The sequence below is a fragment of the Oryctolagus cuniculus genome, chromosome 14, assembly GCF_051225735.1.
Source record: "Oryctolagus cuniculus isolate XC-2025 breed Fujian yellow rabbit chromosome 14, ASM5122573v1, whole genome shotgun sequence".
NCBI classification, from domain to species: domain Eukaryota; kingdom Metazoa; phylum Chordata; class Mammalia; order Lagomorpha; family Leporidae; genus Oryctolagus; species Oryctolagus cuniculus.
The window spans coordinates 59,700,059-59,711,791 of record NC_142880.1 but is presented as its reverse complement, the minus strand read 5'-3'; the positions used below and the strand labels follow the sequence as shown (position 1 = coordinate 59,711,791).

The window sequence follows — 11,733 nt, the reverse complement described above, 5'->3', positions numbered from 1 at the left end:
CCGGCGCCCCGACCGGGACTAGAACCCGGTGTGCCGGCACCGCTAGGCGGAGGATTATCCTAGTGAGCCGCGGCGCCGGCCTCAAATTTACATTTATTAAATGAAAGTTGTTTTTTTTTTTTTAAACATACTAACTTTGCTGGTTTTTGAGTGGGAGAGGTGACAATTCTCCAGTCCTTGTAGATGATGGATTCAGGATGTTTGAAACAGCGCCTCTCCCCCATTACTCCCTTTAAGAGAGGATGGCATTAGAGTGCTGAATGCCAATGAAATTATCGGCACCGAAAGATCCTCTCACATCAGCTCTACACAAGTCTTTGTATTTGTCTTCACACAGTCTGTAAATGGCCTCCAGGCTCTGGGCTCTTTCCTTGCTGAGAAGAGGAAACAGAAAATTCAGATTGTTGTAATCTGCTAAGGAGTGAAGGTCAAAGCAGTATTTGGCATAAACACTGGCAGGAACATTAATATTAAACTGAACCAGCCCCAAAAAGTGCCGTTATGTTTCATTCCAAAGTGACTACTGCACCTTCAGCTGTGAGCTGTACAGCACTGAAAAGAGTTTGAACAAATGTGTAAATAAATTGGTGTTCAGTTAAAGTACTCCTCCGGAACCTTCTCTCATGTGAGTGGATGTGATTTCTCATCAAAAATATCCAGGGATCTATTTGCATCTCTGTTCTTCATGTGGTAATATATTGCTAAGGTCACACATCCATTTGAGATTTGCTCAGGAAAATTGTGCTTGCCCTCAGATGGTCAGAAGGGCTTGATTCCAAAGCCAGACCTTCGGGTATCTCCCAGTCGCTGCTGTGCTGCGGTGGTGGCCCTCGCAGGCTCCGAAATCCAACTTGGTGGGCTCCGCAACAGCAGGTGCCAGCTGCCACCTCAGATTTCAGACTCGTATTCCGGTTCTACCAGCCCCACATGCTGGCCCAACTTGGGGCTGGCACTTGAGGACCTGCAATGGGTCAGCATGTTCCCCATGGGGTGCCTTCGCAGCCGCTCCCTCCCCCAACAATGGCGTGGTCTGCACCTGCAGCCCCAGGCTATTCTGCTCCCTCCTGAGTTCAGTTAAATGTCTAGACTATTTAGCAGACCAGAATGGGTCCTGGTATTTTGTGGCCTCTGTGAATGTCCAGTGAGGCCTTGCTGGAGCCAAAACCCCAGGAGATAGGACCTTTGTCTCTGGGGGCTTTGAATGGAACAGGTATCATAATGTTATAGAGTAATATGGTCCAAAAGTTGACCAGTGGAGCATGCTGGGAGATATGCAGCAGCCCAGAGGGGTGTTGGTTTGATAGTGGCCAGTGGAGTGATCTATTGTCTAGGAGGATGCATTGATGTGAATATCTTAAACTCAGTTGAGAATGATCCTTGCACAGGGCACTGGGTTGGTATAACTACCATAACTGATGTTGTACCACTAGGCACTGAGCATTCTGGAGCTGGAATAGCTCTACTGCCTGACCAAGTTTATGTGGTTGGGAGATGTGAAGGCAGAGCTCACCCTTCCTTTGTTGAAGCATATAATATTCAAACTGACTTCTGGGCAACTATCACTAGTATGATCAATCCACAATACTATACAGGGACCACAGTGCTTCAGGGGAAGCTCTGTGCAATTGCAGGATACCATGGGAATTCCCTGATGAGCAGCATTGGATACTATGATCTTGTCACTGATAGCTGGGAAGTCGTGACATCTGTGGGCATTCAGCACTGTGATGCTGGTGTGTGTGTTCTCTGAGAGAAGTTACCATTGTCGGACATCCTCCAGGGCTAGTGACCAGTCCACAGGACAGTGTGCAAGAGTCAAGGATTGTTTCCAGAATGTCATTCTTGATTTATGAAGAGTTAATTACAGGCACAAGTGGTGCCTATAATTTGACTTATTTTGTACTTATTTGACATATACTGCCCCTTGCATTGGTAGCTGGTAGGGTGTGTAACACACTCAAGGGAAGAGAATGCACATTGTATGGATATGACAGACCAGATCACCTCTCCCTCTTCAGTGTGAAGCACTTTGTTGTCATTTAACTGACCATGTGCTTAGGAGATACACTCACACACGTGTGCATTTCTCATATCTCCCATTCCATTCTGGAGGAAAAGAGGGCCCTGTCCAAACTTTGGTGTCTTGGGAAAGAGATTCATCTGACTTTCAGTGCAGCAGGGTTGGTATACCAGAACTGAGTTAGAAGAAGTGAAGTAGATTGAATTTAACAGAATGTGAGTGAACCCAAGGTCTTTCTTTTGTTTTAAATTTTTTTAACTTTTATTTAATGAATATAAATTTCAGAAGTACAGCTTATGGATTACAATGGCTCCACCCGCCCCCATAACTTCCCTCCCACCCGCAACCCTCCCCTTTCTATAGAAGAGTATTGTGCATCTTGCTGGAAACTGTCTGAAAGAGTATAGTGACCTAACATTGAGATGAGAACAGATAGAGTATATGTGGGAGTTTGGCATACCTCGGGAGAAACTCGAAGTATGTGTGATTTCTTTTTTAAGATTGATTTATTTGAAAGAGTTATACAGAGAAAAGGAGAGGGAGAAGGAAAGAGGGAGAGGTCTTCCATCCGTTGGTTCACTCCCCAGATGACCGCAATGGCCAGAGCTGCACCAATCCAAAGCCACGAGCCAGGTCGTCCATCTGGGTGCAGGGGCCCAAGGACTTGGACCATCTTCTACTGCTTTTCCAGGCCGTAGCAGAGAGCTGGATGGGAAGTGGAGCAGCCACTTGGAACAGGTGCCTATATGGGATGCTGGCACTGCAGGTGGAGGCTTTACCTGCTACACCAGAGTGCCGGCCCCGTGATTTCACATTTTATTCCCTGCCGGGACTTAGCCATGGCAATGTTTCTGTTAAAGGGGTGAAAGATTTTCATTTTGTTGTTGAATCAAACACAACTATACTTCCACCCTATTTAAGGAGAGGGTGTGGATAGCAGCAGCCTAATAATTCAGCTACCGGAGTTACTACCCCATTCTTTTAAGAGCACACTTCCACGAAGGAGTGGTTTTTCAATGCTGTGTTTGGTACATTTAGTCCTTTTCCCAAAGTTTCCCATCTCTGTCTGTAGAGTGGATTTTATCCATCCTAGGACAGAATAATCAAGGACAACCTTTCTTTTTTTTTTTTTTTTTTTTTTTTTGCTAGTTTCAGTACTGGCTCCTCTGTGTAATGGAATAAAAGTCTTGCTTTACAAGTATTGGGAGCATGAGGACATCGTAACCTAAACAAAGATGTACTTTCCATTCAGTCTGAAATTCCAACTTCTTCCCTCTTTCCTTGAGTTGTATTGGCCTACAAAGTTAATTTCCTTTCCAACTTTTTAAACACTCAATCAACTGTCTCAAAAAGAATTAGCACAAGTTGGTTCAAAATTCCCATCTAGAACTATATTTGTATTTTTTCATCAAGGATTTTTTATTACTATAGTTGATATGTAGATTCCATATTTTGACCCAAAACTGTATACACTTACAGAGTACCATATGATGTTTTGACAAATGTATGTATTATATAATCAAATCAGCATAAGCATATCTTTATTGTGTAAATATTAAAACCCTTTCTTCTAATTTTTTGGAAATATACAATATTTTGTCATTATCTGTAGTGATCCTACTGTGCAACAGAATAAGAGAATTTCTAACTTGGCACCCATTGGCCAACCTTTTGCCATCCCTACCCTTCTCTACTCTCCCCAGCCTCTGGTGACCGTTATTCTACATTCAACTTCTATGAGATCAACTTTGCTATTTATAATTTTAAAGTCTAGAAAATTAAATGCTCAAGCACATGAATTTTAATTTACTGTGCTATAATCACATTTGAACTGTTCTGTAGGCCTGAAAATAGTATTTTAAATATACGTTGATCATGAAAAATCGGGTAACTAAACTATTAATATCAGATAATCCTATCTATAAGTCTAAAAGGGTGGCTGGATACATAAGAATATGTACATGTGAGTTTAAGTTTTAATTTTTTAAATTTTTATTTAAGGTATACAAACTTCATGTATACAGATTCAGGAACATAGTAGTACTCTCAACCCTACCCTTCATCTGCTCACACTCTCCCACTTCCTCCTCCTCCCTGTTCTATTCCCATTCTTGTTTTTTACAATGATTTATTTTCAGTTTACTTAGTGTAGGGTTAATCTCATGAGTATAAAGTTAAGAGTTCAACAAGTGTTAGGAAGAAAAACTATATATACACATATATAATATGTATTTGCTATGCTATAGAACTTTAATTCCTTATTTATATTTTCTGTTTTTTTTTTTTTTTTTTTTAATGTCTTTCTTATTTGGGAAGCAGACACAACACACACACTTACGCTCAAACTCCCTTCTGCTGGTTCACTCTCCAAATGACTGCAACAGCCCCCTTCTGGGGCCAAAACTGGGAGCCAGGAACTCAACTCAGGCCTCCTACACAGGTGCAGGGACCACTTTTATCACCTGCTGTCTCCCAAGGAACACGTTAGCAGGAGGCTGGAATCCAGAGAGCAGTCATGATGTGAAATCAAGCACTTCAATTAAGGATGCAGGCACTTCCACTGGCATTGTAATCACTAGGCCCCAGCCCCACTCCATTTTCTAAAGGAACTTGTATTAAGCAGCCGGGACTAATATCAGCATCCATATAGGATGCCAACATCACAGGTGGTGGCTTTTCCTGCTATGCCACAATGCTGGGCCTGGGATTTATCTTCTAACCAATCACCCAATGACTTACTGGGACCCTGGAAAATGGTTCTTAAAATTCAGTGTGCAAAAGCATTATGTGGGCCAGCGCTGCAGCTCAATAGGCTAATCCTCCATCTGCGGCACAGGCACACCGGGTTCTAGTCCCGGTCATGGCGCCGGATTCTGTCCCAGTTGGCCCTCTTCCAGGCCAGCTCTCTGCTGTGGCCCAGGAGTGCAGTGGAGGATGGCCCAAATTCTTGGGCCCTGCACCCGCATGGGAGACCAGGAGAAGCACCTGGCTCCTGGCTTCGGATCAGCGTGGTGTGCTGGCTGCAGCACACCAGCCATGGCAGCCCTTAGAGGGTGAACCAATGGCAAAAGGAAGACCTTTCTCTGTCTCTCACTGTCCACTCTGCCTGTCAAAAAAAAGAGGGGGGGGGTGCATTATGTGGGAGACGGTGCTGTGGCACACTGGGTTAAGCCATCGCCTGCATGCTGGCATCCCATATGGGCACTGGTTTGAGTCCCGGCTGCTCAGCTTCTGATCCAGCTCCCTACCGATGTGTCTGGGAAAGCAGCAGAAGATGGCCCAAGTGTTTGGGCCCCTGCACCCACATGCAAAACTTGCAAGAAGCTCCTGGTTTCAGCCTGGTCCAGCCTTGACTGTTGTGGCCATTTGAGGAGTGAACCAGCAGACGGAATATCTGTCTCTCCCCCTCTTTAACTCTACCTATCAAATCAAATAAATAAATCTTTAATATTCAATAGAGACCTTGGAGCCTGCCAGCACACTTGCAGCACCGTGTGATTCTGGTGAACGTTTTGAGAGAACACTGTGGGAGGGGAGCAGCACTCCACCATGTGACCTAGCACATGCCGTTTCTGCTGGCACATCTGAAGTGTCAGGGCTCTCTGGCTCTGGGGAATTCACTCTGTTGACAGGCCCCACTGCTGACAATTATTCCCTTATATTCTGTTACAGCCAGTCTAGCACAGGTCTTTATTCTGTAGAGTTTGTGGCTCCCTGGTATGGGCATCTCCAGTGTGGTTCTCCAGGTTCTTTTCTTTCCATTATTGGTTAAGATGAGAGGCAGCTAAGAAAGTGACTGGTATAAGGCCATGTTTCAAGATGTAATCGTAATGTAATGATATTGTTGGATTCCTTAAGGCTCCAATGAATGGACATCTCAGAAAATGTTTGTAGCATCAACGGGCACTTCATCTGAATAATTTTCAAGGCTAATTTTCTGCAATAATGGAGTTAAACCTGGCATGAACCATGGATGAAACAGAAGAAGCTCCCTTTGAAATTCAGGCTAACATTAAATTTGAATAAACTGAGCTGTCAAATTGGATAAGGTGAGACTGCCCTCTGCTGCCTGGAGGTAAAATAGCCTTAAATGTTTTCTAACAGCACATATCCATGGATCAGGCTTTCCCAGAGGGGCAAGAGGTCAGTCTCCTTTGTTAAAGTTCTAGTATCACTGGAGACACATAACAGTTTTGAGATGTTAAACTCCAGGAAGTCATACCTTAAATACTGGTCTACCTAAGTCTTTCCCAGAATGAATCTCTTTATGGACCTATAGGAATCATGACTTAATTTCCCAAGGCAACAGTTACCCAGCACTTCACATAAGGGGTTGTGTATCTGACCTAATTATGCATCCTCCTGAGGACAGTGCCACCCCTCACTCACTCACCTCTTGATTCCTTTCCTTCATCACGGTCATTCCACCCTCAATTCCACATTATTCTTGCCTCCTCGTCACCGTGCCCTTACCTGTATCACCCTCTTTCCTTCCTGACCTGCCTTCCATGGTTCCTGGACTGTGTGCTTCCTTTATACCTTGTGTCCCTTCTGCAAAATATGCCTCAAAAATACTTGATTTCTCCCTCTCTTGCTAGTTGACTGTAAAATGTGTGGGCAGGGATCCTATCTACCTTGACCATGTCCTAGAGCAGCACTGGTTCCATATCTGGATCAATCCCAAGGTTTTGTCTACCCTCCCCCAACCGGGAACATGAATTCCTAGAGATGTCAAATGCAACTTAGAGCAGAGAGGGTCTTTTTGGTCTCTGGCAAGCATCATTTGAATGCTGTGGGTGGGTAGTGAAGTCAGAATATCCAGGACACAGAAAACAGTGGAACAGGAAAGACATCAGTAGTTTTAAGGTAATTAGGGAAGAAGTTGATGATGTAAAGGGGACAACCATTGAAGATTATGTAGTCCCTCAAAAACTTTCTCTGCTTTCCTTAAATCCCCTACATCTTTCCCAAATTGAGTGTCTAAAAGCTCGTAGAAAGCACATAGCTTTGTATTTTCCAGTGTCACCTCACACTTCCTGTCCCTCCTTCATTCTAATTCCCTGACTCTGCTCCTACTCCTATGAAATCTGGAAATCAACACTGGTGATTCCCTAGTTCCCTTCAGTGAATGAGACCTTTCTTTTAAGACCAGTCATCCTACTGGAGCTCTTGAGAAGCAAAGGTTGAAGTTTTGGAGGTCCAAAAACAGTTGAGTTTATGAACTTTTTAAAGATTTATTTGAAAGACAGAGGTCTTCCTTTTGCTGGTTCACTCCCCAAATTGCTATAACAGTCAGAGCTGGATCAGGCTAAAGTCAGGAGCCAGGAACTTCTTCCAGGTCTCCCACACAAGTGCAGGGGTGCAAGGACTTGGGCCATCCTCTGATGCTTTCCCAGGCACATTAGCAGGGAAGTTGAGCAGCCGGGACTCGAATCAGCAATGATATGGGATGCAGGTGTTGCATGCCAGGGTTTTAACCCACTTTGACAGTGCTGGCCTCTATTTGTCCACTTGATCAAGTAGGATAAAGGTGCATGGAATTGAGAGTGTTGCTCTAATAGGTGTGCAAAAGATAAAGCCATGGAACTCAAGGTTTAGTGAGGAAGAGAAGCAAAGGAGCCAGGGACAGAAAATGCTCAGTGGAGGAATATAGGAATTAAAAAACTAGACAGGGGTAGGCACTTGTTCCAACTGTTGACACCACTTGGGACAGCTATATCCCACGTTGGAGCACCTGGGCTCAAGCTCCAGTTCTGCTCCTGAGCCCAGCTTCCTGCTCATGCACATCCTGGGAGCCAGCAGTGATGGCTCAAGTAGTTGAGTCCCCTTATCCCTAGTAGGAGACTTGTATTGAGTTCTTGGCTCCCAGGCATTTGGGGAGTAGACTAGGTGATTGGGGCTCTTTGCTTTTCTTTCTTCATATCAAATAAAAATCAGTAATTAAGAGTAGCTATTTATGTCCAACCAGACAGAAACTGAGTTAGGAATTGCTTTAGACGTAAGATACCACAAAGCTGACCATTGTAATTTAATCAAATGAGGGTTTATTTCAGTCATGTAAGAAAACCAGAATTGGGCAGTCCAGGCAGGTTCAGAGGGTCCAGCCCCATTATCGATGACCTAAGCTCCTTCTACCATTCTGTTCTCTACTACTAACATGGTCACCTCATGGTTGCAAGATGGCTGCCTTCAGATCAGAGAAAGAAAGTTGAGGCAAGAAGGACAGGGAAATGGCAAAAAGTCTTTCCTCTATTAAGCTTTCCAAGAAGGCACAATCACAGATTTACACTCTTACCTCAGTGGCCAGATCTATCTCATGAGTGTTCCTAGGGCACACTGTGTCTCTCAATGAAGTCTGAGTAGAGGAAGTAAGAAGTTTCTCTGCAATCTGACATACTAGGAGACATCTCTAACTCCAAACCACCTAACCATTGGAAGTGAATCAGACAGCACTGTGGCATAGCAGGTAAAGTCACTGCCTGCAGTGCCGGCATCCCATATGGGCACCGGTTCAAGTCCTGGCTACTCCACTTCCAATCTAGCGCTCTGCTATGGCCTGAGAAAGCAGAAGTTGGTCCAAGTCCTTGGGCCCCTGCACTCAGAGGGGACCCGAAAGATGTTCCTGGCTTCAGATTGGCACAGCTTCGGTAGTTTTGGCCATTTGGGGAGCGAACCATCGGAAGACTTTCTCTGCCTCTCTGTAGCTCTGCCTTTCAAATCAATCAATCTTAAAAAAAAAATGAATGAGGTAGCAGAGGAAGTTAGGTAACATCTAAATCAGTGAGACTTATCACATGAAATACAGACTAAAACAGAAAACTAAATGAATGCCTTCAGATAAGAAATACAACCCAAGCAACAAAAACAAGATGGTTTAACAGAACAATGAGAAAAAGTGAAGGAAATCTCCCTCAAAGTAGAACATTTAAGTAATGGAAGGCCCATTAAGGACCAGGAGATCATCAAAGCCTAAACACAACGACTGCTCACCACGATGGAAGGCAAAGGGCTTACAAAGTCAGCATGAAATTTCAGAGCATTAAGGTCAGAAATAAAAGATACAAACGTTTTGGAGGAAAAAGGTAACATAAAAGATTAGGGGTAACAATGAATTTCTCAAACATTAGAAGGCAGACAGCAGGAGCAACATTTTCCAAATACTGAGGAAAAATAATTCCTTTCAAACAAGATTTCTATACCAAATAAAGTACTGATACTTGCTGAGTATCAGAAAAAAAGCACCCCATGCCTCCTTGGAGAAGCTCCTGGTCTATTAGCATGAAGGAAAAGGATCAACATAGGAGAGGGGAGGGAGCAGGAGGTTGGAGAATTCTATGAAGAATTTGTCTTGGAAGGAAAATGAAATCAGTGAATTGTCAGGTTTGACTGCAGGGCAAACCGTAATGAAGATAGAAAACAGAGCTGTTCAAGTTGGATACTGAAAGAAAAGACTTTAGGGGTGGGCATTTGCTGTGGGACTTAAGATACTACTTGGGACACCTGCACTTCGTATCAAAGTACCCGAGTTCAAGTCCTGGCTCCACTTCCCATCCAGCTTCCTGCTAATGCACACCTAGGGAGGTGGCAAATAATGCATCAGGTACTTGGGTCATTGCCAGCCATGTGGGATACCCATGTTGAATTCCTGGTTCCTTGCTTCAGCCTGGCCCATCCCTGGTTACAGCATGCATCTTAGGGAGTAAATCACCAGATAGATACTAATAGCACACATAAAAAGTACACCAGAGAAACTCGAATCAGACTCCTATTTGGCTTGTAATAAGAGTAATATTTACAGGGGCTCACCTGGTTAATCCTTCACCTGCAGCACCAGCATCCCATATGGGCGCCGGGTTCTAGTCCTGGTTGCTCCTCTTCCAGTCCAGCTCTCTGCTGTGGCCCAGGAGGGCAGTGGAGGATGGCCCAAATACTTGGGCCCCTGTACCTGCATGGGAGACCAGGAAGTAGTAGCTGGCTCCTGGCTTCGGATTGGTGCAGCACTGGCTGTAGCAGCCATTTGGGGAGTGAACCAATGGAAGGAAGACCTTTCTGTCTATAACTCTACCTGTCAAGTAAATTAAAAATATTTACAGGCATATAATAACGAAGACAACATTGATTTAACAAGTTTGAGATTTACCTTTAGAAGGATGGAGGGAGAAAATGGAGTGTGAAATAAACTAATTTTTCAAAACAGTCAATAGAGGGGAGTTCTAGAAGTGAATATTTAAGATAGTTCCTAGTATTTAGAAACAGGAGCACTGGGCTAAATGTGGCCACCTGGGAGGCGGGAGTCAAGAAGAGGTGGCTTTCCTTATAAGCTTATCACTACTTTTAAGATAAGAGAGAATAAGCAAAGTCAGTGGGAAAGGAGAGCCGTCTACTCAACATAAACTGGAGCTTGTTAGATGCAACCTCTTGGGTCCCAGTCTAGACCTACAGAATCAGCCTGGATCACCTTTCCATTAATTTAAGAAGAGTATGCCTTCTCACTTCATGGGAAAGGCAGAGAGACCTTCCACCTGCTAATTCCCTCTCCAAATGCCATCACAGCCACAGCCGGGAACTGCTGACTCCAGGAGTTGGATACTCCATCCAGGTCTCACACAAGTGACCCAAGTACTTGAGCCATCAGTGGCTGCCCCTTAGGCTGCACATTAGCACGAAGCTGGATAGGAAGCAGTGGAGCCAGAACTCAGATCAGGCACTCCAATACGGGATGTGGGTACCCCAAGCAGCTACTTAACTGCTGTGCCAAACACTCACCCCTCAGCCTGCTTATTTTGAGAAGCACTGACAGTGCAGGAGGACAATTAGTGGGCATACATTATCAAAGGATTGAAGTCAGAGTTCAGCCCAGTGTTTTAGGTAAATTCACCCTTTTCACTTGCCTATACTCTGACATTGCTGCTCAGTGCCCTTGACAAGCCTTGATCTTCCTGGTATTTCAAGTTGTTTCCAGAATTTTCTGTCCTGGTCATCACTTCCTTCATGATTTGGGGAGTTTCACTTCTTTACCTCACAAAACCCGCTAAGACAGGGACTTGTGAGTATGTTGTTACTGTTTTCAAACTGTTTCTGCATATTTTAGTCCCAAGATCATGGAACTCTGAATAGCTCAGCTGCTCAATAGAGGCTCATCAATCTGGTTCTTTCAAGTAGTAAGCCAGGACAGAGCAGCAAATAAAAATCCCTGCCTCCCAGAGGAAAAAAAAAAAAAAAAAAAAAAAAAAAGGCAACTAGAAATAAGGCACAATTCTAAAAGCACTTAGAGTAGTTCCTGTAATTCTAATGTAGGTGTTAGATAAGGAGGTTAATCTTAAGTTCTCAGAACTTACTTTCATAGCATAAGATCTATAAAGCTTTTTTATTTTTTAAATGGTTCGAGGGAAATTATTAACCACATACGCCATTAGTTGCTTTAAGTGTAAGACAGGTACTAAAGCCATTCAAGCCATAGCTATTGGTCTTTGGACTAAACAGTTTAGTGACTTTAAAATTTTTTATTGATAGAGTTAGACCTTTCTGTCTGCCTTCCGTTGGTTCACTCTAATGGCCGCTATGGCCAGCGCTGCGCTGATCCGAAGCCAGGAGCTTCTTCCTGGTCTCCCATGTGGGTACAGAGACCCAAGCACTTGGGACATCCTCCGCTGCCCTCCCGGGCCACAGCAGAGAGCTGGACTGGAAGAGGAACAACCGGGACTAGAACCCAG

At 44.1% G+C, this 11,733-nt stretch overlaps 2 pseudogenes; one reads left to right on the top strand and one right to left on the bottom strand.

The window, feature by feature from the left end:
- Positions 1 to 232: 232 nt before the first annotated feature.
- LOC127492833 (cyclin-Y-like protein 1 pseudogene) lies at positions 233 to 987 on the bottom strand (annotated as a pseudogene).
- An 83-nt stretch (positions 988 to 1,070) lies between these two features.
- On the top strand, positions 1,071 to 1,786 carry LOC138845153 (kelch-like protein 26; annotated as a pseudogene).
- The last annotated feature ends 9,947 nt before the right edge of the window (positions 1,787 to 11,733 follow it).